The 27,725-nt window shown below is 36.3% G+C and overlaps 1 pseudogene; it reads right to left on the bottom strand.

Moving 5' to 3' along the window:
• Positions 1–6,495: 6,495 nt before the first annotated feature.
• Positions 6,496–18,001, bottom strand: LOC102014542 (annotated as a pseudogene).
• Between the last annotated feature and the right edge of the window lie 9,724 nt (positions 18,002–27,725).

Genomic DNA, 27,725 nt, shown 5'->3' with positions numbered 1-27,725 from the left:
ACATTTTGGGTTTTTTGTGTGAGAGGAATGATACAATATTCAAGCTGTGTCTGATTTTTGCAGCATTACAGTCTCAAGTTTTATCCATTTTCATACAAATGACTCAGATGTATCCTTCCTTGTTTCCCAAGAGCACTCCACTGTGTGGACAGACCACATTTTCTTTACCCAGTCTCTGTTGATGGGTGCGTAGGCCACTTCCATAATTTACCTGTTGTGAACTGTGCTGCTCTAAACATGGTTATGTATGTATCACTATAATACTAGTATGACTTTAACTCTTTTGAAAAAAATACTTTAAAGAGGTTCTGCTCCATCAAATAGAAGTTCTATTTTTGGATTTTGGAGGTCTCTTCATACTATTTTCTATAGTTACTAAGCTAGTTTACATCAACATCAATAATGTGGAAAGATTTCACTTTTGCCTGTACAACCTTTCCAGCATTTATTTTTTGAGTCACTGATGATAGCCATTCTTACTGGACTAAGATGAAACTTCAGTGTTGTGATTAACATTTCTGTAGAGACTAAAGATGCTGAACCTTTTTTTATGTACTCAGTAGCCCTTTGTATTATACATCTTTTTCTTTTTCTTTTTTCCAACAGCTTATTTTACTAAATAATTAATTTGTAAAGTTAAACCAGCCCATTGGCTAATTAGGGGAAGCCACGCCTTCACACTGACTCCTATCATGGCATAGGTTGTGCCAAGTATTATTATTCTTTTCTGAGACAGGCTCTCATTGTGAAGTTCAGGCTGGCCTTGAACTCACTATGTAACCCAGGCTGGCCTTGGACTTTCAGGGATCTTCCTGCCTCAGCCACTCAAGTGCTGGTCTATGCCAGGTATCAGAACATTCTTATTCACAAGAAAATTGAATTGAAATAGGAGGGCAGACCTTTGCTCATCAGGAAAATTGTGTTAATGTTCAAACATATCCTGCCTTACAGTGGAGTACCAGGATAAATTGTTCCACAAACCTCCTATTTCCTCACCATCTCTCCCCACGAATCTCTGTTTAGTTTTGAAGTCACTGTATTTTTTTGTGTGTGTAGCTCAAACTGGTGTTGAGTTTATTAAGTAGCTAAGGGTGCCCTTCAACTCACAATCTTCCTGACTCAGACTCCTGATTGCTAGGATTACAGGCATGAGCCATCATACCTAGCATCTTATATCAAGCAGTAACTGTAAAACAGTAACTCTAAGCAGTAACTCTAAAACTCTGTTTTAGAGTTACCAAGAGTTACCAAGTAACTCTCTACTTTTACCAAGTTAGGTAACTTTTTAGAGTTACCAAGCAGTAACTCTGAAACATCCTAAACACAAATAGTTCCCATTCAATTGCACCCAGTGGGGTAGACACAGAAGACACCTCATCTCAACTCTCCCCTTTGAGATTAAACAGCCTGAAAAAGGGTGGGTGAACCCTGGCCAAAAATGAGTGAAGCATTTTAATGAAGGTCTGACAAAAACCCATTAAGAATGACATGAATTCAAATCCAGGAAAAAACACTACTGTGGGAAAATAAAGTCTTAACTAATGTTCTGAAAATGCCTGTTAGAAAAGTGTCGGGGATGACCCTTCAGGAACAGGGGTTTGGCTGCTGAGGCAGATGGCCCAAAGGTATCCTGCAAGCAACCTGTCTTGCAAATAACAGCTGTTTGGCTCAATCTGTGGTGAGGGTCTTCTGCTCCATCACAGAGTACTTTCCACTGTGCTATAGATGTCCATAAAGTTCCTCAATTCCAGGAAGTGCTTGGCACGCTTCCGCTTCTGACTACAGGAAAGGTATGTCACTTGGATGAATGTAGGGAAGACTTCAGAAGACAGGGTCTTTGGCCAGAGTGAGTGGCTGTGCTATCAGGAGGCCCTGAGCCAGCTGACCAACTGATCAAAGCAGAAACTGGGTGCTCTCAGCAATAGCATCAGAAGCAGGCAAAGCCTTAATTATTTTTTTGTTTTTGTTTTTTTTTCTTTTTGCAAAATTTCCATCACCCACTTTTATTGGATCTTGGTTTAGGAGTTAGTTTTTGAGTTCTTCATATATTTTATATATTAATTCAGTGTTGGAGGAGTAGCTGGCAAAAATATTCTCACTCTGTGTGTTGTCCTTACACACTACTGACTGTTTCTTTTTCTAGACAAAAGCTTTGCAATTTGATATAATATGTGATTTGTTGATTCTTCATACTATTACTTGTTTGACGAGGTTCTGCTCAGAAAGGCTACGGTTATGATTATGTCTTCAAGAGTTTTAGCTCTTGTATCTTCCACTAGGTTCAGTATTTCTGTTTTGACATTTATTGATTTATTTCTATGTATGAATGTATATATTTATTTAACATATTTTGATCTGGCCTCACCACAGAATGAGAAATATGGTTACAGATGTATTTTCTGCACATACATAACCAGTTTTTCTAGTACCATTTGTTAAAGAGTCTATCTTTTATTTATTTACTTATTATTTTTTAAATTTATTTTAAAAATAAAAGAAGGAAAACATACTAACAAGCAACATGCTCAAGTAGATAGGTCCTAGAAATGCAGGAAAATGAAACCATGTGTTTTTTTGTTTTTTGTTTTTTTGTTTTTCTCTGGTACCGGGAACCGAACTCACGACTTTGCGCTTGCCAGGCAGGCGCTTTTGCCACTGAGCTAAATCCCCAGCCCCTGAAACCATGTGTTTTTGACAGAGCTTGTTTCAAACCATTTCAAATATCTGATCTGATTTCTCTAATATTCACTTACTCTGCGATTTTAATACTTGTTAATACTTTATCTAAGTCTCTTGTTTTATTTCTTTCTACCATTCACTTTTAAAGCCTTTTAAATTTATGAAGGGTTTTGTACTCATTTATACAATTTAAACACATAGCTCTTTTTCAGGAAGCAGACCTTAATTATCTCTACAGCACATACCCTACTGCTGTGAGTAAAAAATACTTCCAATACAAGAACTTTCTCCTGTGAGGGATTCTATGCTCTATGGAATCACCACTGCTCTGGAGGAAACTGGGAGGAAAGTCAATAGATGTCTTACAACAGCAATGACGGTCTGCAACATCAGAGTCACAGTCTATCATGTCCATAACATTGACGCCCTTGTGCTGAATTTTATGAAATTGTCTTACAATTTACATGACTTTTCCTTGAAGGTCAGCGGCTGCAGGATTCAGTTGTTCTCCTAACCCTTCTGACCAAGAGTGTCTCAGCAACCAGTGAATAGTAATGACAGATATTTTGAGCTAGAGACTACAGCAGAACCTATTTATTATGTTTGTTTTAACTTTTACTTTAAGAAATGTTTGAGAACTTTTTACAAAGGAGTTTGTATATTGCATCTCTTTAGAGTTGGAATGTTTAATAAGGTCATATTTGGTCCTCTAAGGGGATTTCTGATGTTTTACTTTGACTGATTGGCTTACAAAAGAAGAAAATATTATGGACTTCTTTAAAACTCAAGTGATAGTATATCCCCAATTCCTTCCAAGTGTAAAATTCATTTCCCAGAATTAATTATTTATAGTATCCCTCTTTGCACTTTCCAAAGTATCTTATATGGAGGATGAATTATATTTCTCCATTACCTGAAAGCTATGAAAAGTATCCATTCTATCCTTAAAACAGATGGAATTAAACAGGAAAATAACCAAAACCCAGAGACTTGCAAAATCAACAGTGTGATACCAGCACTTAAAATACTACATTTTGCTTTTACTCAACTGAGAGAGCAGTTAAAGAAAAAATAAACTGTGTAAAACAAAACAACTATGTATGACATGAATTATCTATGTTAAATATAACGTCTTACTACATATTACAAATAGCTTTTCTTACATAATATATCTAGTATAATTAGAATTCACATAATGTTTCAAAAATTCATTAATAATGTAACTTAAATATATTGTTGGAATAGAAATAATATTAGAATATTGTAATTGGATGCAATATAATACTCTTCTTTATTCAATTATTCAATAGGAAAAGCAAAAGAAAAAATTATAGGCAAAATGGAATATAGTCTACTATGTAGATAAAAGCATAGGCATCAGGATTAGTAATCAACTTTTGGTAGGAGAAAGGAGGAAGTCTCTCATTTCTCTGAACCACTACTTCATATACCAACAAGGTAAGGTGATAATATATTTTTATTTCAATTACTATCAAAGTTTCTACACCCTAATTTATTAGCTGAGATTCATATTGTTCTTTCTCATATTTTCTTTGGGACTTCCAATTACCTCAGTCTATCTGAAAATACATTTCTTTCAAACAGTTGATATACCTGTTTCAAATTAATTTTCTACATCACTGCCTCCATGGCTAATGCAGAACAATTTCTTCTTTACACTTAGATATGCCACTTTGAAGGACACTTTAATATCCTGCCACCTGGCAGCCAATAGTAATTTGCATAAAACTCTTAAAAATGGCAAAAATCTATACATGAGAAATCATGTTTTGTTTTTGAATATGAAAAAATGCTGTAAATAGATAAACAATGAGGTCTCAGAAATTAGAAGGCCTGACCCCTTTCTCCCATGACAGAGTGGTAAGAGCTTGGTAAGTTACCAGCTACAGGAAGAGTAAGAGACAAATATGATGGAACATTTGAATGCACTGTTAAAGAATAAAATCTTTTACATATATTGATTGAAGAGCTTACCGTTATCTCAGACACCTTGAAAACAAAGCTGAGATGGGTGTAACATGATTCACTCTTTTCTTTCCTGTTAATAAGAATATTTACTGTAGTCATAGCAGAAATAGCTCTGTGTCTGAAAATTTTTACAATTGTTTTAGAAATAAGCTGTTAAAGTATTTACTCTCTCCTAAGTCTAACACTGAACACTCCTGCAGATTCTGCCATAGTTGAAGAATGTAGTAATTATAAATTGAGACCAAAAGAAAAATTAAAAACATGCAAAGCATTAAAATGATACCACACCATTCAATTAAAAAGAAGCAGCTAGAATGCCAGGTCACCTTGCCATGGGAATAAAGCCCTTGGTTAGCCCAGATGTGACAGCTTAGGTCATGCAGCATTCAATGCCGACAGTCTCAGGCTGCCTACTCTGAGAGTTTGAAGTGGAAAAGAGAAGTCAATGTGGTAATTAGATAAGGTGTAAATCCCGAAGACTTTTTTTCAAGAAGAAAATATTTTCAAACACTAATAAAGTTACTTTTAATGCAGTTTACAGAAATTCAGAGTGACTCATTTCCAAACAGGTCTACAGAAATTGATATGGTCTAAAGTACTGTAGTTCTCCTCTCTTGATAAAACACCTCAAAACTCAATGAAAGAATAGTTCAGTGGGAACACTTCATAATTCTAGAAAACATAAGGGCTCTGTTATTCTATCACGTTGAGCCTTGGGAGATATTCGTCCCATAAAAATAATCAGCAAGCTGAATGAGCTTTCACCAAAGTCCACTGCACAGCATCAGCCTTCATAGCAGGGATTTCACCTAAACCTGTGAAACTGATCCTAGTTCTGGAGCTCAGGGGCTGGGTCCCTTCAAAGCCCGCTTGTTTCCCGAATCGTGCCCTGCAACCCAGATGAGTTTAGTATTTCAAGAGCAGACACTAGGGGAAGTGGCCAGCCTGCCAATTCAGTAACAGACACCAACGTGTCGTCATGTCTCACAAAGACCACCTTTGTGGGCCACGTTCTTTTCCCACCAGGCCTACCGCCCTGACCTGTGGTGTGTTTTCAGCTTGTGAAGAATGCTGATCCTCCCCAAATGAGCTACTGAAAACGGAGTGGTGGAGCACACATGAAATGTGAAAGCTGCCGTTTAGCACACCACATCATTATTTCGCGGCCTACTGCAGGTTACCAGAGGCATGTTTCAGCTTTTAAGAGGTGAAAGCCAGACTTTGCTGGATCATAATATTTTTTTGTATTTTCTGAAAATTGCTTAAAATTCCCCTTTTCTTGGATTGGTGTCTGCAAAGAAGGAAGGAACAGAGAATGATATTTTCATGTGGATTAACTTTTTAAAGACTGTACAATAAAACCTCAATTAAAAGTGAAAAAATATTGAATTTAATATCTTCAGTAGCCATATCTTTTCCAAAGGAACTAGCTTAACCTCAGGATATAGGATAAGCAATCACAGTGATTAAGCTCATTTCTTTTTCTAAAATTTAACCCAGGAAAGTACACCATTAAAGTCAGTACCATGAATAGCCATACAGTGCAGATACTTATTTTTAAAACCACATAGATTTAATTATATATACATTATACATAGTATGTGCTAAGTGGAAGAGAAGCAAGTTTATGGGACTTCCAATTCACACTAGACTCTGTCAATAAATAAATTTTTATGATAGTTTATTAGATCATAGTTCTAGAAGCACTCTGGTGCTATGAAATAACATCTCTGGTCTTTTTTAGCATATTTAGAGAAGTATTTCTTCATATATCAACTTGTGTACTCTGAACAAAAATTATTTTTTCTATTTTGCTTATTTTTCTGCAGCTAAACTAGCAATGTATAGGACCCCTTCCCCATGAAATGATATTTTTAGAAATTACATTTTCTGATTTTCTTGTCAGCCTGCTTCAAGGAAATCCATGTGTTCAATATGCTCGCTTGCAGTTTGCCCCATACCAAGTGGTTGTTTAATCCAAATTTCTGAGCAGCAAAGGGAGCTGAGCCTACGGGAGAAAGTTTGGTGGAACAGCCGATCCCCCTGGGTAGTTGCAGAGAACACCACACAGTCCTGAGCTCCTCAGCCTAATGAGAGGGGAAGACCGCTGATAACTGGATATGCAGCCTTACCAGACCTCACCGGGCCCAAACCATTGCTTCTGCCTGCGGCGGCCACGGAGAGTCAGCATGCCATCCCCTTCAGACGCAGCTTTAATCCTCAGCGCTTCATGTGGGCCTTTCTGGGCAGACATTACTCTCAGCTCACAGGGAATTCAGTAATTTCCACAAGGCTTTTTCATTTTTTCGCAGTGACCAAGATCAGAACTTGAGCCCATCAATACGACAACCTTACACTGGCTTTCTGATTTTGGAAGCAACTGTACTCTCTTTGCAACTCACTCAAAGTTTTTCTTTGTCATCTGGAGTCCTTCGCGGTTTCTTCCTTGAGGTTGCGATAAGACTGTTCGTCGTTCTGCTGGCTTCTCTCTGCTTGTGGCCACACTCTCCAGGAATCGTTCTCAGTAATATCAGTGAGAACCATTCCTTTGGTGGTCACGTCAACACCAAGTTCAATCTTCATATCAGCCGGTGTGCAGTTCTGGGGCAACCAGGATTTCTCCAGTATTTCAAAATTAGCTTGTGTAGAGTGTCCTACAGCAAGTCCAGACAAGCAAAATTTTGCAGAAATTAGTACTTCATTAGACCCTGTGGATCATTATTAACATCATCTTTGACACATAGCTCCACTTTAGGTGGGTAAAACTTACACCTTCTTTGATGCCAGGATTTCTTTTGAGAAAAGAACCAGCTGCTATTCTTCTGTAAATCCATTCAATTGAATCATTTCTCACTGGGGCGCAATGAAAGCTGTCTCTCCACATTTTCTGGTGAAAGCAGTTTTGATACCTGCTTCCTGAAACAATTAGAAAATACACCTGACAATCTTACTGGAAACTGCAGCTTTTCCTTCCAGGTGATTCTTTCTGGCTGAACTTACTGCTGTAATCTGATCCTCAGACTGCAGGAGGACATTTCCTGGACTATCTAGCTAGACTTCTTTTGTTTTGCCCTCATAGAGCTTTTATCAATGTTTGGTACCTCTGCGGTCACCGTGACCCTGAGTGGGTTGGAGTCAATGACCATGCTGAAAAGAGGAACACGTCTTAATAATTGAGAATAACTCATAATTTAAAAAAAAGAGAAAGTCTTCAATAATGAATGTTTCATAAAAAAATAGCTAAATGAGTGACATTTTGTGTAAAATGATGTTAAAGGTAAGGATGTCTTATCCAAATAAAACTTAATAGGAAATGAATGACCGTGGTTGAAATAAATGCATGGCACTCAGCAATACAACTGAGGTTAAATTAAAAAAAAAAAACAATGTGTCACTATGTTCACTTAATTTACTTTCTCTTTGCTTTTTTGTTGTTGTTGTTTTGGACTTTCTGAGACAGGGTCTCTCTATGCAGTTCGGGTGGCCTTGTGCTCATTCTGTAGCCCAGGCTGCAGCCTAATTTTCAAATACGACAGGATGTGTTCAATAATGGTGGTTGAAGTTAAGGGTTTTGACTTAGTGATAATGGGAAATCACATTTAGCATCCTGCTTTTCTCTTTCAGCACAACATTCAATAACATACTCTAGGTATTTAACACTTTAGTATAACTTAAGCTTCTGTTGCATGGTTCCGTTCAAGTGTCAGCTAGTGTAAGTGTTCCAAGAATGTATAATGCAGGCTATAATAAGCCATGATGTTCAGTAGTGTAGACGTATACTATAAAGGGCATGTTTCGCTCCTGATGAGTTTATCAGGATGCATCTCCATTGTAAAACAGTAGACATCTGCGATGATATCATTTCAGTATAATGAGAGATCTCTTAGCATTTGCATAATAGCTTTGCAGCTCGGTCCTTGAATTATATTTTCAATCTTTTATTTATTTATTTATTTATTCGTTTGTTTATTTATTTATTTATTTATTTATTTTTTAGACAGGTTCTCACTATGCAGTTCAGGCTGGCCTTGAATTTGTTTATGTAGCCCAGGCTGGTCTTAAACTCACGGCGATCCTCTTACCTCAGACTCTCAAGTGCTAGGATTACAGATGTGTGTCACCACACGCAGCTCTATTTTCAATTCTATATTTTATCTTTGACATATTTAAAGGTTATATTTCTGAATCAATTTTAGGCCATTAGATTTTGTTTTCAAACAGAGAAACAACTATTGGAATATATAACTTCTAGCAAAACTATTTATCAATAACTTTAAACTGAAATTCACTTTTTATATCAAAATTTAAGCTTTCTTCTATTCAATAAACATTAAGTATCTCTATGTGGTCATTATCCTAGGCAAAAAAGAAACTATTAAGAAGAAAATGATGAAATCCTGGAATTGTCATTACAATCTAGTAAGGAAGATAAAATAAAATCACAAGTTGAAGCAACTAAATAAGCAATTGTAACAAGATATGATGTACAGCCAGGCATGATGGTGCACACCTGTAATCCCAGCACTCAGGAGGCTGAAGCAGGAGGATCGTTGAGAGTTCAAGACCAGCCTGGGCTATAAAGTGAGCTCAAGTCCAGCCTGAGCTGCCTAGCGAGACTCTGTCTCAAAAAGACAAATAAAATAAAATAAAATATGATGTACAGTATGAGTAGTATTATGGCTTACATTTAAATGTTCCCCCAAAAGCCTCATGTCATCATAGGGGCTTTTCCAGAGGTGGTTGGGCCTACAGTATCTGAGGATGGAATTAATTCATGATGCAATGCTAGGATCGAGGGTAGTAAGTTTAAGGGTGTGAGTGCTACCTGTACAGAGCAGCCTGGATTAGACAAAAGGGTCAGAAAGACGCTGCTACGGTTCCTTCCTTACTTGCTTTTGCTGTCTTCTGCTTGCCATGAACTGGTTCTCTTCTGTGATCCCCCTCTGCCACTCCAACCTGTTTTGAAGCCAGTGGATTATGGACTGAAATCTCTACAAACTGGTGAATGAAATAAACCATTGACTCCTTAACATTGGGTGTCAGGTACTTTGTCTCAGCAACTAAAGAAAAGGCATGACAAGTGGAAAACACACTGTACAGAAGTAGCATATTGAAAGGACTCATCTTTAAGCTGGAAAAAGTGTTTAAGGGAGAGTCATGGGAATTTTGGGAGAGCTGGCATAGTGTGTGAGCCACATACTGGGTTGGAGCTAGGACAAGGAATGGGAAGGAGTAGAAGAGAAGGAAAAATACTCTGTACCTATGTGTACATGGTCTGTAGAACAACATGGCAATAAGACAGAGTGTGACACAGCTAAAGAGCTGAAATTAGCTCCCTACAGTTGCAGCTTCGCAAGAGCAAGGGAATAACCCAGAGACTAGAATAAAATAAAGCTACTAGTAATATGTGGAAAGTCTAGTAAATTTTCTAAGTAAACTTGTAATCTTGGCGGCACCAGGTATTTGAAACTGAAAAGTAAAAGACTAATCAGACAGTACCCAGTCAGTGCATTAGAGCAAGCCTGAATGGTAGGGAGGAGATTTGGTAAAGAGAAAATGTCAGCGATGGCCTAGGTGGTAGAGTCAATAGGATTCTATAATCAATTAGATGTAGAAGAAAATATCAAAAGTATCTCCCAGGTTCCTAGGGTTAGAAACGGATAAAATATGTTACTATTTACTAGTGTGAGTAATAAAGGGATGAAATAAGGAAGATTTAGTTTTGTATAGTCAGGTGTACTGAATCTGGAAGACACCCACTTGAAGATTTCCATAGGAAGTTGTAACCCAAACCACAAGAGAAAACAGGACTGATGAGTCATCCAGTTATATGTGATAACTGAAGAGGCCTGAGAAGTTGAGCTATCTCATAGGCTAGCATGGAAACAACATCACAGCAGTCTTTATAGTTCTGCAAAGTGATTAAAGATGTATCAGTGTTCTGCTCAGAACTCCAGTTCACATCAAATAGTAACTGCTCCTAAGAAATACTGGACTTCACTTAAACAGTCTACCAGTATAAAAGGGAAAAGAATTATGAATGATCACAGTACCTGAATATATTTCAATTCTCAAAATTTCTGTCCATTGAAAAGACTCTTTAACATGTCACACAAACAACTCATGAGTGTGCCTTTGCTTTGAGACTTGAGAAAAAATTGAAAGCAGTATATTCCTATTGTATAACATCATTGTGAAGCAAAAGGAATTTACCATGTAGGTTAATTCCTTTCAGATTTATATTAAATGTGTTTACTCTGATTATACCAAAAGCTTGTTACATAAAGTGATGCTGTTAAATACTCCAGACCACATTAAAACTAGAGGTTTTCTTATGCTTAAATTGTTTATCCTTTTATAGTTGTTTATTTATGAATACAACTTCTTAAATAATTACAATGAGTGGGTAAAAGCCTAGTCCATAAGTTAAAAAATGGGACAAAGCCAAGGTTCAAGCAAGATATAATTCAGGCATATAGTTTCAGGATAGAACCTTGTAAAAAACTGACCCTGTGAGATACACTTTAATACATACCCACATGTCTTAAAAGGATTTGCCAGGCTATAATACACATTCCTGGTAAAAATACACTCTTAAAATCACTGAGAAAAGAGCCAACCCAGATTGCAACCAAGAAAAGTCTGTAAATGTATGTAATTTGATATGATGTGAAATCAGATGGAATCAGTGCATATTTATGGGAAGAAGAGTTAAAGAAATAGATATCTGCAGTGGCAAGTTAAGGCAAGATTAAGAATTAAAATGAGTATTTATTATTAAATATCTCAAATAAACAGTGCATTGTGTACAATTTTCATTGTTTTATAGATTTTTCTTTGTGTGTTATTTTCTATTCCACCTTCTAGGACTTGGTATGATGTGAGTTGTAATTAATTCTCTAATATTGTCCTTAGGAAATTCTTTTTCAAATTAAAATACTTAACACTTTGTCAACAAGAGATAATGATTTCTCAACAAATGTTAATTTACTTACTCTTCCTCATCTGCTCAATTCGGTGAAATAAATAAAAAAGACCTAAGAGGGCTAAACAACCCTCACAGTTTATATCATGGGGTTTTGAGCGCCTGCTTTAATAAACATATGAGTTGTTAAAAGATAGAGTGCATAAGAGAAAGAGCAGTGGGTTTCTGAGAAGTCACTGTGAGCCTTGGCATAAACCTGAGGGGTAAAGATAGCCTGCACTTTCCTGTCCTAGGGAGCTGCTTCCCATGTGACAGCAGGAGCTCAGTGGAAATTATATTCATATTCTTAATTTTTGCTCTTCCAGTTTTCCCCATAGCTGTTTGTACAGTGACCCTGTGAGGACTGCTCGGCTCCTTTGCAGAATATGGCCTATGAGCGAAGTCACTTTGGGCTTTCTGTGATGGTAACACAAAGGTGAACGTTTCCGGGGTAGCATCATGAGCTCAATCAAAAGCATAAAGACCACGTCCACCCTGACGTTGTCTCTCCATGCTTTGTACCGTTCCTGCCTCACGGGGAATGATTTCCCACAGAATCTGCCCTGCTAGGCTAAACGAGCAGTAGATATAAGAACCCCAACCACCGAATAGGCCTACTGTCTCACGAACAGGACAATGCATCTCTCCTGTGTAGACTTGTATGATTCACTATCAGTCTAAAGTTTAGATGGTGTTCTCTGCATATAGCATGGTTTAGTGTGTTTGTTGTATCAAGCCACATTTCTAATATTAAATTTGATATCATTATGTAAACACACAGTTCAGATACTTCTTTATTTTTTTTCAAAGTTTATAGAAGTACCTGTTTCATTTTGTATTCTGAAAAAATTAAAGTCTGTTTTTAGAAAACATTCCTGTTGAATATGTCCTTACAGGTCCTCTCTCTGCCTTCCTCCCTCTTACTCTCTGCCCTGGAAGACGTACCCTTCTGGATCATATAAAAAAGTCTCTCAGGCCCCTTGGCTTCCATTGGGTTGGCGAAAGTCAGCAGGGGATTGAAAGAAGGCAGAAGGCGGAAGTGTAGGTATGTCTACCTTTGTCATCCTACTTAAGCCCCAGAGTTCAGGAGAATGTGTCCCTTCACTGAAAGCTACTGCATCTTCCAAAGCTGCTCAGTTTCCTTGACTACCTTTTTCTGGTCCCAGGGACTTTTACTCTTTGTTTAGGAGTGGGTAGGGCCTAGCTACTGCTGCAATGCATTCCTGTACTTCTTGTAAACGTCACAGATTTATAACTAAAAACTGTGAGTGTTTTGAAAACTATTTTAATTTGGCTGTAACATCTGTTTCTAGTTAGGACTCTAGCTTATAGAAGATATGATTCAAATCAGATAAAATAGTATTAACCAAAGTAAATTTTCCTCTTGTCCATCATAAAGTTAATGCAGCATTCAGAGCATGTGTTAGGATGGAAAAGTGGTAGCTTCAGACAGAGGTTGAACTAATTATTACTGAAAGAGATTTTTCAATAAATTTTATAAATTCTTATTATGAAGCATGATAAACTACTTTTTGTAATAATAGTAAAATTCTTTTTCATTAAAAGCAAAACCTATTATGAAGCACAGTGAACTAGCACAGTTTAGGTTTATGTCTTTTGGTTAAGTTTAATAATACTACTTATCTATCCTCATATCTAATAGATACCAAAATTGGCCCCTTTAGTTACCTGAAAGGTGTTCAATAACAATGGAATGTATTTTCTGAGTTAGGTATTATTATAAATAACCAGGTCATTTTTGGAAAATCTTTAGATATAAGCTGCTTTATATCAGGGCTTTCAAAGATCCAAAAGAAGTTATCGCTGTGGGAGGCACTGGCTAGAAGTTTGTATCAGTTGGATATGCAAACGTAAGAGACGTTTGAAGCCACATGACCAAAACCGCCTGGCATGTATGGTTCATTGCTGAAAGATAGCCTACAGAACCACAAGTCCAAGAAGGATAAAAGCATGCTGCCTTAAGAAATGAATGCTTTGGCTTCATCTTCCTTACAGTCCAACTAATTACTTAGATTTCTCCAAAGGTCAGTCATGTGACGGACCACCCTAAATTTACCCTGTCCTTTTTTCCTTCCCATTTCCCCTCCAGGAATTCCTGCACTGATGTCCTTCCTTTATCCTTTATCCTTGCTTCCTCATTCTATAAATAGAAAACCACAGGAGCTTCAGGTTGGGTCTGTCTTTACAAGACTCATGTGAAAGTGTCTCTAAGGGCAGTTCCTCTAGGCCTTCTTGGAGTTTGAACTGGACCATGACTCCAAGTAATCTTTCATCCTTTGCACCATGCCATACTCATGAACTGTGACATATCTCATGCTGTGAAGATTTCAATAATGGCTTTAAATTATAGCAGGTGGAACCCTAGTGCATTAGGAATTGAACATTGGAACTGAATTCTACTTCCTAAGTAGAGTAATTATGTTCAGTCCCCCTAAACTCCTTTTATGTGGATTTTAATATCTGGTTTTGAATATATGTGGCTTAGTGTGACAGTCCAGATATTATATAAATGCCTAATCCCCATATGTTTCATTGAGTATGGGCAGTCAGAGAATAGTTCTAAATTCTTGCTGCTTTAGGTTCAAAATCACCACTGGCTACCACTGATATGAACAGTTATCCCTTGAATATAGATTACTTTACTTGGCATTATAAATCTGCTCAGTGAAGCATTTTGTTTTTCTACCTTATGAATAATTATAAGGTACTGTCAGGTGCTTCTGTTTTTGATTTTATAGCGGGTGTGTGTTTACACTAACAGATCTCACATTATTAAAACTATGATTACCACTAGTCCAAATGTTTCTACCACTAGATGTTTAGTAAGACATTTCAGATATGGTTTTTATTTTACTTAGATTTTAATATGTATTAAAAATTCTAATGGTGATTCTTAAATATTTCCTCTGTTTTCAAATTGTAAATAATGCAAAATAATAAAAAGAATAACAGTCTATTATAAAAAATAAGATGGAGCAGAAAGAGGAAAGGAAATTGGTAAAATCCTTCATTGCTTCTCATCTGAACTATTAGATGAAATTTGTAGAGTGAAACCTATAAGAAAAATAAAAGTGTCTACTATGAATAACTAGCTGAAAGAAGTAGTTACTTGGAACAATCTATTTTCTATTTTTTCTCCTTGTTCTTCTCCTTCCTTAGATTTGTCCAGTAATCTAAAACCAGAGCTGGAAAAAAAATGATGGAAATTTCTGAGGTGGACAAATCCACTGCTGACTGACTGAGCTTTTCTTATGTGTGTACAATTGCAGTCATTTTTTAAAATATAATTGAATTTTTCATGAATATTATCATCTAACTCAGATGTATTACTCAGTAAAGGGTTTAATATGACACAAAAGTTCGATACATATTATTTTCATTAATTCTCAAATGAAGTGTCTAAAATCATTGAGTTTATCTTGTATTTTATGAAACAAATTGGGACTAAATCATATTATCTAAAATTCAGCATATTATATATTTCAATCAGTTTTTTAAAAATTTAATCTTAGGATTTATAAATAATGTAGTCCTTTAATCATTAACAATGTGATATATGTATATTAAGCCTAGAAATTAATTAGCTTTTTTACATTCTACATTAAAAAGTATTTATTTAATAGTGTGGAATATTTTATATATACTGCTAAAACAGATGTCAGTAAATAAATTTTAAGAGGTTCACTCATGATGGAATAATTAGATATACATATGTTATTTTATGACATATGATGGAGACAAAAACTAGTGCTATAAGCTTTAAATTTTTACTGTATATATATTTCTCTGTTTGTATTAAGAATACATTTATACCCAAGAGAATATCAGTGACATTACTCATAGCTCAATTTCAAATGACCTGTGTTAAGTATCAAAAAGACTAAAATAGGATGTTTGTCAAATGTAATTTCATAAATCTCTTTTTAAATCTCCATATAAATCTGAAGATGAAATACTCCAACACTACATAAAATCACATTTTATTTCATGATAGTTGTTTCTAAAAAGCAATACAAGGACTGTAATGAGTTTCACCACGATAATAAAAAATATGTGTATAAATGTAAAATGTACCAATAAATCACAAAATGTTAAAATATTAATTCTTAATATAAATTACTTGGATTTGTTATTCAAGGAAAGCATATACAATTTTTTAAAATACTAATTATTTTTTAAACTACCTCAATTTATCACTTAGCTCATTCAATTTTCTAAGCCTGGACTATTACCATTTTAGTTATTGTTGTGAGGAAAGCAGAAGAAATGTTTAGATCTTCCTCATCTCTCATGATGGTGGTCCAAGGTGGCTTCTATTAATCCTGGTCAGTAGCTGCTTTTTCACTTTTATCATTGTGAGTAAAGAAATATTGTTAGCTGGTCCAGATACTAAAAGAGGACACATAGTAACATAGTCAATGATTCACAGAACACATTTAAAGTGACCTAAAGAATGTGAAGGTAGAATATCTGAGGCCAAATTCTAAAGATTCCAATACTGAGGCTGATATATGTGAAAATGTGAACAAATCACTCAAGCATTTGAATAAATGATAATTTTTGCTGTGAGGAATGCAATACAATATCTGTTATCATCATTGCACATTCTCAAAACTGTGTGCTAAAAATAGACATTTCTTCTAACATATTTTAATCTATGTGTCTTTATGGAGTAGCTTATACTAATGCAATACACGTGTATGCTATGTACTAATGAAATTATTGTGATAAGAATTTGCATTTCCTTAAACACTTCCAAAACAAATTTATGTTTTGGAAATTTCATCCTCTTTTTTCTCATCATTTTGAAATGTAGATTTTTTCCCCAATATCTATCAATATTTCAGCATGTACTAAAACCACCTGTAAAGCCTCCTGTTGTATGAGCCTTTTATTTTTGGAGACTAGAATTTCCTTTTTGTCTTTATCTCCCTGTAATTGTGAGTCACCATCTATTTCTTAGATCTGGAAATGATACACAATAAGACAAATCATTCTGTCTCTATATTTTCTTCCAGCCAACAATTTTAAGTATTTTTTAACACACTTCAAATGGTACTTATCTGTGTCTCTGGATACTCTGGTTCACCTGTTTCTGGAAAAGATCTTCATGTTAACTTCTATATTAAACCATGCATAGGTGCAGGACATGGTTTCACTTTGCTTTGGAAAACGCTTGTATACAAAAAATATTATTGCTGAGAAGTGGTCAGTTACTGTACTAGACAATGAGAATTAGAATATTCAACTACTTATTTCTTTTCAAAGAAGAATGGTGCAAATGATAGGCCCAAATAACAAGCTTTGATCAGAAAGAAGAGAGATACCTTTTGAATTAAGACTTGAAATGAAAAATAAGGTAGGGAGTATATAGCTCAGAAGTCCAGTGCCTGCCTGGCAAGCACAAGGTCCTGAGTTCGATTCCTGATGCCAACAAAAAAAAAGAAGAAAAAGAGAAAGAGAAAATGAGAAATATTTTGGTTAACGGAGAAAACATATCTTTCAGCTGAAGTATTAGCAACTGGGAAGACAATGCAAAGAAACAGTCTAACTTCTTGTGGGATTAGGGAAGTAGTGTATTCATGATGTCTAAACAGAATACACAGAAAAGAAAAATATTGAGATTATAGAGGCATTTGTGAAGAGGCCTGAATGCCGTGATGACAAGGATTATGTTTAAGCAGTGGGAGGGGGATTTCCGAGGACAGCAAGAAGCCTAATTTGATACATTATTATTATTAAATTTACTACCAACACAATCAGATAAACGCTATTTACCCAGTTCCTTATTTGTGTGGTTTCCTATAGGACTCAAACAAGGAAAGCAACCCAATCCTGATAGCGTTTTTCTTTCCACAGAAGCCCCGCCCCCAGCACCATCTGGCAAGAACTGTTGGTACCCTGACCCTCACATTCCAACTTGCCTTCTGACACCGGAAGGGGTCACAGACTGCTAAGTCACTGGGCTAAAAGTGCACTTATTTACTTACCTTAAATTCAAATGAAAGCAATAGCAGTATACCCTTGTTTTACTTTTTTGCTGGCCGTATATTACAAGAAACCACTGCCACATTCAGCAGAAACAGTACCATGGAATAGAAGTCAGGACACATTTCTGAGAAAGTGGAAGTATGGATAAGCTGTCTATACTCCGTGAATCTCTGGGCCTCATGCGTAGGTGTGAGTGGGTTGCTGAGTCCAAACTGAGAGGGTTAGGTGAGGACCACTGACCGCAGAGTCAGCCCTTCCCATCCGTGCATCCGAATCCTCAGAGTCATCACACTGCAGATTAAAATATTCAAGAAAAGAATTACATTCACACTGAACATGTATAACTTTTCTCCTCATTATTCCCTAAACAAATACTATAACAACTTTTTACAAGGCACTTATATTATATTAGGTGTTATATGTAATCTAGAGAAGATTTAAAGTATATGAGAATCCATGCATGGGTCTTGCACAAATACTATGTCAGTTCATTAAAAATCTTGAATATTCATAGATTTTTATATCTTAAATTTCAGAACCAGTCCTCCTCGTATACTGAGGGAAGACTCTGTGTATTCACCTGAAATGTGTATAAACAAGAACTCAGTAAGAAATAGCTTTTATGTTTATATATTTGATGTCTATGAGATAAATTAGAAACATTTCTATTTTCTTTTTAAAATATTTTATAAATGTGACAGTTTATACTCAGGAATATAGTAGTTTAATCTCACTTTCATTTTGAATAATGCATTTGATCTTATTGAGTAGGTAATATATCTTCCTCTATGTAACTAACAAGAGCAGTTCTGTCAGTGAACAAATATGAAACATGAAAATATTGATTTTTAAGTGTTAGAACTGCAATCAACATTCTAACACAGGTCAGTACTTTTTCTCGAATTTACTCCTCTAAGGTGCTTAATTCATTTGAAATAAACCATTATTACCATTTTTTCACGCCCCAGATTTACTGCCGTATTTCCACTCACGGTGTCTTCTTGGTTGATCCATTACTTGGAGGTCACAGGAGTGATATCTGGCACTAAGGTTTAAACCCTTCTAGAGACCAACAACGTCTTCATCATTGTTTGGAAAGATTTTTAAGGTTTTCTTGGAATAAGAAATGCATTTCAATACAAAATTTTGCAGACGTGAATTATATTTGGATTTTTTAAAGAAAGGCATTATTTACCAAATTTCATAGGTCAAAGATGTTTGATATTTTTTTCTCTTCTATTTCTGCCAAAATGACAATTTCCTATATAAGAAAAAAAGAGAGCATATTTGGAAATGTCTCTCTATATTACTGCCTAAAAAAATCTATCTATCTATCTATCTATCTATCTATCTATCTATCTATTTATAGATAGATAATATATATATTTTAGACATATATATGCAACTAGTTCTGCTCCTAAGAATCACAAAAGATACATTTAAATTAAATATTAGGATTAATCATCCATCTATATGAAGCTGGCCAAAATATTTTGTAGCAGTGAAGTAACTTTTTTTATTTTATTACATGTCCAGAGCCCTCTTGTATAAATAGTATTGTAAATGTGAAAGATGAATAAAAATGAACCACATTCTCCTTTTGGGAGGATAATGCCCTTGATACAGCTTTACTCAGTACTTCAATTATGAAAACCAGGTAAAAGTAAAATGCAAGATTTCTTCTTTGATCTTTCATATCAATAGAGGCCAATTTAATCTCCCAGAGTGCCCTATTTGTTCAGAGTAGTTTCTTCACTCTATTTGAAAATCTTCAGTTACTTCCCACTTCTCACAAAATATATCTGAAATTCCTTACTCTCACAAGCAAGGTTTTATGTATCAGTGCAAGAATTGCTTTCATTTTTTTTTTTTTAAATTTCCAATGGTAACACCTTTGGAGTATACTGAATTAGGCTGTATTTTCCAAAAATACTTCTCATTATCTGATATCTGAGCTTCTGTTTGAGTCATTTCTTCTAAGAGAGATAGAATTCCTCCCTTTTCTCTTCCACTTGCTTTCCTTCCTTGACCTGACTTGGAATGTTACCATGGATCTTGAAGAATGTGGTGATATTTGGAATTTTGGGAAGTACATCACTTGGAGAAATTCTGATTTATTGAGTTCTTGTATTACTGGTTGGCAGCTAACTTGCATTTTCTAACTTGCTAGCAAGATAGGGCAGTCCAAGTTTTCTCATTTTTAAAAGGATGATTTCCACCTGAAAGAAGGGCTCCATAGAAATAAAACTGAATGGAAAAAGATTACTTTATTCTGAGTATGATTTGTCAGCATCACATCATCATCTCTAATATCTTTCTGGATCAGTTAGTTGGTGAAATTTGTCAAAATATTTCCAGTTTTGTTTTGGGAACTACTACACTGTCTGTAATTCCTGCAAGTTACTACCAATTCTCGTTCAGCGCTGGAGACCATCCTCGCCCAGTGTTCCCACTCAGAATCATTATCTCTGTCCTTATCGACAGTGTTTCTATCATGGACATCATCTCACTTTCGTTTTTGCTTAACTGAGCATATTGTGCTTCAAAAATAAAGACCACTGCACGAAGCCAGTGATGAAGAGCAGATACAAGGCCGGGTGCCTGGAGGCCCTTTAGTAATCATAATGTTGGGACCTGGAAGTGTTTTATGGGGTGCATATTTACTACATGTTACTTTGACATTCACTGAGTACTAGAAGCAAGAAATTTTGTCTGTTTCTACTTAATGCTTGTAAAACACTGATTAATCTAAAAATGGAAAAACAAAAGATGAAAATGTAAATTTTGAGACAAGTAATAGCACCATACACCAAAATTTATCAGCTGGATTGCAATTTTTCTTTTATCTTTAACATCTGCAATTATTTATCAGTGTGATTGGTATCTTGCACATTTTAAGTACCACGTTAATGCCAATGGTATTATGATATGTAATAGTGTATATTTACAAAAAGATGTCAAGTCAGAGAACTGCCTTTTCTTCATGGCTAGTTTAGAACATGACTTAGTAACACTAAATTATTTTTTAAAATTTTCTTGACCTTATGAATATTCTATCAACCCTCTTTTGTGCAGAACAATCAGTCATATGCTTAAGGATATAAAGTCAAAATTAATTTATAATTTATGTACAGAGTTAACAAGCTTTGCAATAAGACAAGATTGTATCTAGCGACAAAAAGGTTCTTTTTACGCAGTACGTTTGTTAAGTGGAACTTCTCAGAGTCAGAAAGTGTTTTACAAACTTTCACAAACCACTAACATTGTATGTTGATGTGAAAAAGATTATATATGTTTTAGAATCATATATGCTGCTGGGATTACCATTTAACATCATTAAAATGGTGCAATCTGCCTTATCTTCCTATTTCAGTTTTGATGGAAATACATCAATGCATACATCTTTACTATCACACATTTGTTTCCAGAAAGGCTAGCACACTGATATAATTTGACGATAACACATTAGTCATATCAACATTTTGTCTCTGTTTTTCTCTTATTAATTGTAATAGTGTCTATTTTAGCACATATTAATTATAGAGATAAACTGGTTTCATTGTGACTGTTTCACAGATGCCTGTGATACACTTTGACTATATCCTCTTCTCATTGTCCTCTTTCTCCACCTGAAAGAAGGGCTCGTTATGGTTGATATCTAGATGTCCCGCAAGAGCCCCATGTTCTCATAGGCAGGGTTTTTGGAAAATGATTGGATTAGGGGGGCTTAATGGAAAGTGGAGTTTGGGCAGAAGAGGTGAGTTTCCGGGTGTGTGGGTTTAAGTCCCTTCCGTCCTTCTTGGCTTCCAGCACCCTCTCTAACACCCCTCTGCTGTGCAGACCTATCTTGGAGCCAGACAGTGACAGACTAGATATGGAAGCCAAAATAAGCCACTCTTTTTTAATTTGAGGAAGTCAAGTGTTTTGTCCCAGAGAGGAAGAAAGTAAGACAAGGCTCGTTAGAAGGAAGGCTGAATAGAAAGTCCTTCTTTACTCCCATCTGTCATCAGCACATCATGCATGTCTGACATCCTGGTGGACTGCTGAGGAAGTGAAATATGTCAAAAATTTTTACTGAAACATTTGACTTTTGCTGATTCCTTGAATTCCTTCTTCTTCTTCTCTGTTAGTTTCCTTTCTACTTTCGTGGCTTTTTCCCTTACATTCCACATAGGAGAGAGCACAGAAGACACTTGTTTTTCTGGGTCATAGGCTGAAAACATGGGGATTTCAAACACACTAACTTCAAACTTGCCAGTGTACACACTAAATTCCATGCTCAGGAGAGATCTGGGAGCTGTATGTTTTTCTTACTGCTCAGCTATTAACTTTAAAATTCCGTCTGACAGTAAGAAGTGGTGCCATAATCAAAGATAGGTTAAGCAATTTAAAGATCATTTATCTGTCTCAGTGAGACCTTTATTTTCAACTTGTGATAATTTCTTTTGTGCTGACTTGAAATTTATATTACCATGAAAGATGTAATAATTTAGAGGTTTTCATACTATCACTATGACCACAGGCGACAATTTTGAGGTACTAATACTGTATGCAGTGTGTGTGAGAATATTACTAATTATAAATGAGTTTTAGCTGGGTCTTTTACCTGCATTTGGCCATTCAAGTAGGTTTTGTTGAAACATAAGAGTCACAGTGTATATTTAAAATGGAGATTTTTTTATTCAAACTATTACTTGATTAAAATTATTAAGGCAGTAGTCCTCAAAATTTCAGTACATGGGCATCATATGGGGGAGATTTTTAAAACTACTGATCTCTGCGTCACCTCACGTGCACACTGATTTATTAGCCTAAAGTGCAGTATGGGTGCTGTTTGCTAAAGTTCCTTTGGTAATTCTAATTTGAATAAAACTATAAGCCACAAATATTAGCAAAAGCCTTCTCTGTATCAATATATCTTGCTAAAAATAAAAATTGGGTGCTAAAAACTTGAAGGTCTAAAATGTAGCTATTTATATACATCTAAAAAACAGATATACAAATTCTTCAGAATAAAGCATTCTAGCTTTACTGAACTCAAACAATGTTCTACATATGCTGCTTAACATGTTGTTCTTTTAGTTTATTTGGTCCATGTACGTATATGGGGTTGTTTTTTAAAAATTTCTTTTTAGCACATTTGTGATACAAATTATGTAGAGATTTTGAAATATTGGAAGCTGTCAATGGTAAAAACAGACAAACCTCCTAATTTTTATTGCCAGTTCATCTGGATTATTATTTTCACTTGCCTGACTTGAAATTTTAAGGATACTTTCAGGTTTGCTAGTGCCAGTGAATGTTTCTTTTCAAAAAAGTGTTTTGGCTTATGTTTTTTAACCCTGCAAGAACTCCCATGCTTTTCAGTAATGGAAAAAATTTCCAAATTTATTTTCAGTGTTTCTTCTTCTTTGACTAGATAGCACAAAGCCCTGCTGTGTATTTTTGGAATTTTTTACAAGAATATTTGTACTTCCAAAATTTTGTTTTATTTTGTTTTGATTTTTTTCATCTAGTGGAATTTATATTGGGCGGACAAAGGAGTGGAAAGATCTTGACATTAAAGTAAAAGCTCCAGTGATTAAACAGGGTTGATGAAATTGATAAAGCTGTAATCATTAGAGAGTGATCGGTATGTATAATTATACGTGCAAAGGTGGACTTCAGTACCGGTTGTCAATGGGCACAGCCAAGAATGTAGAATAATAAAATACAGGGATGTCATCAGCATTATGTTACTTTTTGGAAAGGTTTAAATCTTTAATACCATTAATATGTTGAAATAATACATCTCTTGCTATTTGGTAATGCTTTATATTATTTTCTTTATGTCTTAGGATATTTCTATTCTCATTTTCAATGTAGCCTGTAGACTAGAGTGAGTTGTAAATTCACAAGATGACTATGCCTTCAACATGATCCCAGGTAACCTGTCACTTACCGCTCCTTGTTACTCATACAATCATGGCTTGGTGTTGGAGCCTGAGGATAGTTTACCTATAGCTGAGGGTTTTTAAGTATGTGTCTTTGAGGCTTTCAGAGACAGAACGTACAAAAAGATAAAAAAAAAAAAAACTGACACGAGAAAAAAATGGTTACCTCTGTTGAAATCTGAAGCAATGTTTATATGTTGAAGCTGGATAAGGGTAAAAGAGTGAGTTCATCTGTGTGAAAATTTGTCTGGAATGTGGGTGGGGCATCACCCTCCTGGATTTATGGAGACCAGCTCTGGAAGGAAATTATACTACATGACCGAGAACACCTCATACATCTTACACCAGAGGGTCAGTAGCCTCCCTGAACTAATAACCTTTGAGCTTCTGGATACATTCTCTCATCCCAATAGTTCTGATTTGTCAATCTTACTGTAGCTAAGCAATAAATACAGCAAGCTATTGACATTGAAGCTCCATGCATACCAGATTTCTCTGAGTTGGCAAAGAAATCCAGGCTCTGTGGAAGTTATTCATAGCTCATTTTCATGCCTATCAAGTATTTTGTAGCATGAAATGCAGTTGTATGCTGCTGAGCATACCCAACTTCCATATATGATTGAGGAGCTCTCAACCTTACAATAGTGTGAAAGTAATACTCATTCAACAGAAACCATCATGTTAAACTTGGGTGGTTTTTGGCCACACTGGTGATTTATAGCAGGATACTGTCTCATGATGATGGAAAGTGGTAGGAATTCAGAACACCCAGGCAGGAGTATTTATTGCAAGGATATATTGATTATCCTCTCTCTCTCTCTCTCCCTCCCTCCCTCTTCCTTCCCTCCCTCTCTCTCTGTCTGTCTCTCCTTCCCTCCCTCCCTTTCTTTCCTCTCATTTTTTGACTTCCTCTAGAAGGACACTTCAAGGCAAATGAGTAGAAATGAAACAATTACAGTATATTATGCATACCCTGTGCATACCATGTGTTATGGCTTGCATCTAGCTATACTTAACAGCCAGAGTTAAGGAAGGAAAGGTTTATTTAGCTCACAGTTTGTGGAGGTTTCAGTCCATGATCAGCTGGCTCCAAGGAAAGGTGGCATGGCAGACTTACACCAGAGGGTCAGTAGCCTCCCTGAACTAATAACCTTTGAGCTTCTGGATACATTCAGGGGCAGACTTTTGAGGTGGTAGATGACACCAAAAGGAACAAAAGGGAGGAAAGCAAGCCTCTTTTCCTCCCTTATATTGTATGTAGGCTACTCACCTTGGGGGAGTCCTTTACACTCACGTCATCTCCAAGCCTTCCTCTTGCACATCCTCAGGATGAGTACAAATTAAGGACCCAGGCCCAGTGCTGACTCACTTATTTAACCTTCTAAACTTCTCAAATTGACACAATATGTTAATCATAACAATACACCCCTTGCCAACTTGGTGACCAACATATTTCTTTAAAGGAGTTTCTAGACACAAAGATGAGCTTATTCTTATCATTTCACAACTTGAACATTTTAACACATGTTTAACAATCCTTGAGAACCAGTAGTAAGTCTATCAACATTATATTACATTAGAATCATGACATTCCACACCTGCCCCCTCAACACTCATGTACATCCATTTATGCAAAAGGCATTTAGTCCACCTGCAGGAATTACCAAAGTCTTAACAGTTTCAACATTGCTGAAACGCCCAAGTCCCAAGTCTCCCCTGAGATATAGGGCAAACTTAGTTGCAAGCCCCAGGACAAATGAAAAGTTAGACACTTCCAACATTCAATGGGGTAAAATAAACATTTTTATTCTAAAAGTTACAAACAGAGGTATACAAAGTATTGGGACCAAAGCAAGTCCAAAATCCAGCAGGGAAAATATCAGGTCCTGTAGTTCCATGTCCAGCAATCTAAAGCAATCTGTAGCAAATTGTGAGATCCAAAGGGCTTGAGTGACTCCACCTTTGTGGCGCTTCTGGTGGTTACAGCTCCCATGGCTTCTCTCTGAGGCATGCTTTTTTCTCTTCTCACAGCTTTCCTTAGATGATCCATGTTCCTTGCTTTTCCAAATTTCTGGGGTCTCCATTGAACCTGTGCCTTCACATCACAGCTTCGAATATTGCCCTCTCAGGGGCACACTGCCTGGCCTCCCATGCCTTCCAAAATTGGGGTGGAAACACGTTAACCACATAACTCTTACATTCTTCATGGACCTAAAACCAGTGCCATGTGGATGTTGCCAAGGTCTGCTGACACTTGAAGCAGTAGCCAGGCTTCCCTCTCTTTTGGCTGTAGGGGTCAAGTTCCTGCATTGATGAGCCCTCTGAATGCAATTCTGAGGGACAAATTTTCTATGCCACCACCATCCTGGAGCATGGTGCTCTGTGGCTTTCTCCTCAAAGCAAAGTCTTTCACTTTCGCAGTTTTGAGGCTGCAAGGGGTGGAGACTTGCTACTTCTCATGGTGCCCTCAGGCCATCTTTTATATTCTTTTGTTCCTTCTCAGCAATTGAGATCTCCTTTGCTCTATGTTTGCAGTCCACAACTCCTGGGGCTTCCTTTCTGGGCAAACTCACAAAATTTTAAATCATTTTGTTGGACTCTTTGCTCTTCATTCTCAATGTAGATCTTGCTAAAAGCCCCAGAAATAGCCATGCAATTGCCTCAACAATTGACTGCCTTGAAATTTTTTCTGCAAGACTAATGATTCCATGGCCCTTAATCTCAGTCTCAGGCAAAATATCTGAACATGGGTAAAATGCAGACAAATTTTCCGCCAAGTCATAACATGCACTGCCTAAACTTCAACAGCCAATGCAATCCTTCTTCCCAACAGAAACCTCCTGAACCTGGTCTTTACTGAAAGGATTTCTATCAGCCCTCTGGTCTTCTGAGCTCTGACCAGAATCTCATACAGAACATTCTAAGGCATCCCAGCTCTATTCTTTTAGGTGACATCTCTGAACCATTCCAAACTCTTCCCACAAGCTATTCTCAAAGGCTCTTGAACCACATGATCAGATATAGTCAGTCATAGTAACGGCCACACTCCTGGTACAAAATTCTGTCTTGGTTACATTTCTCTCGTTGTTGAGAAAAAATACCTAAAACCCAAAATTAAGGAAGGAAAGGTTTATTTAGCTTACAGTTTGTGGAGGTTTCAGTCCATAATCATCCGGCAAGAGAGGGTGGCATAGCACAGGGAAACCATTCGTGGCGGTGGAAGACAGCTAAAGCAGTAAAAGCAAAAAGGGGGGAAAGCAAGTCTCCATCCCTCCTTTATATTCTATGCCAGCTATCTACCCACGCCATCTCTGTGCCCTCCTCCTCCACAAGCTCAGGATGTTTACAAAGTGTAGTCCCTGGCCCCTGCTTAGTCATTTAGTTAAGCTTCTAAACTTCTCAGTTCTCAAGTTCTCAACCATTACACCCCCAGAGCCTCATGCTATCATAAAATGGCGCTTTTCAGAAGTTGGATGTAGACTCTGTAATGATAGGATTCAGGATGTGATGCTGGGAAGTGATGCTAAGGTTGTGATGTAATGATAGGATTAAGGGTGCTCTCTCCTGGGTATGCAGGTATCCTGGATTGAATATAAGGAAATAAAGGGAGTTGTAGTCGTCACTTGCTGCTGTTGCTTCACTAATATGCTGCTTTGCTCCTTCACGTCTTCTGCCCCTCATGAAGTTCTTCTCCTCTGCCATACCACCCTTGTTTGGAGCCTGCCAGCTATGGACTGAAACTTCTACAAACAGTGAACCAAAAGAAATCTTTTTTCCTTTAACTTTGCATTTTGGATTACTTTGTCTCAGTGATGAGAAAAGTAAATAAGACACCATGTATACTAGATATTTTTCAATTGCTGTTTAAAGTGGTTGCACTAATTTGAACTTGAATTACCAGCTTATAATAAATAACATTGTTTCATATTGTTTCCAACATTTTATTGCCAGAATTTTTAATGTTTGCTCATATGTGGTGGTGGGTTTAGTTTTTCATTTTCATGATCACTGTAGAAACTGAGGTTTGTTTTTTTATTTGTGCATCACAAATTCAATTATCTTTTATGTCAGTTTTTTCTATTTTCCAAAAAGGTTTGATTTTTCCAACGTTATGACCATATGTTTTATCTAAAACAAAGAAAATGTGG

Source organism: Chinchilla lanigera, unplaced genomic scaffold, assembly GCF_000276665.1.
Source record: "Chinchilla lanigera isolate Chin_1 unplaced genomic scaffold, ChiLan1.0 scaffold00010, whole genome shotgun sequence".
NCBI classification, from domain to species: domain Eukaryota; kingdom Metazoa; phylum Chordata; class Mammalia; order Rodentia; family Chinchillidae; genus Chinchilla; species Chinchilla lanigera.
The sequence above is the reverse complement of the archived record's forward strand: the minus strand, read 5'-3'. Positions and strand labels throughout refer to the sequence as shown.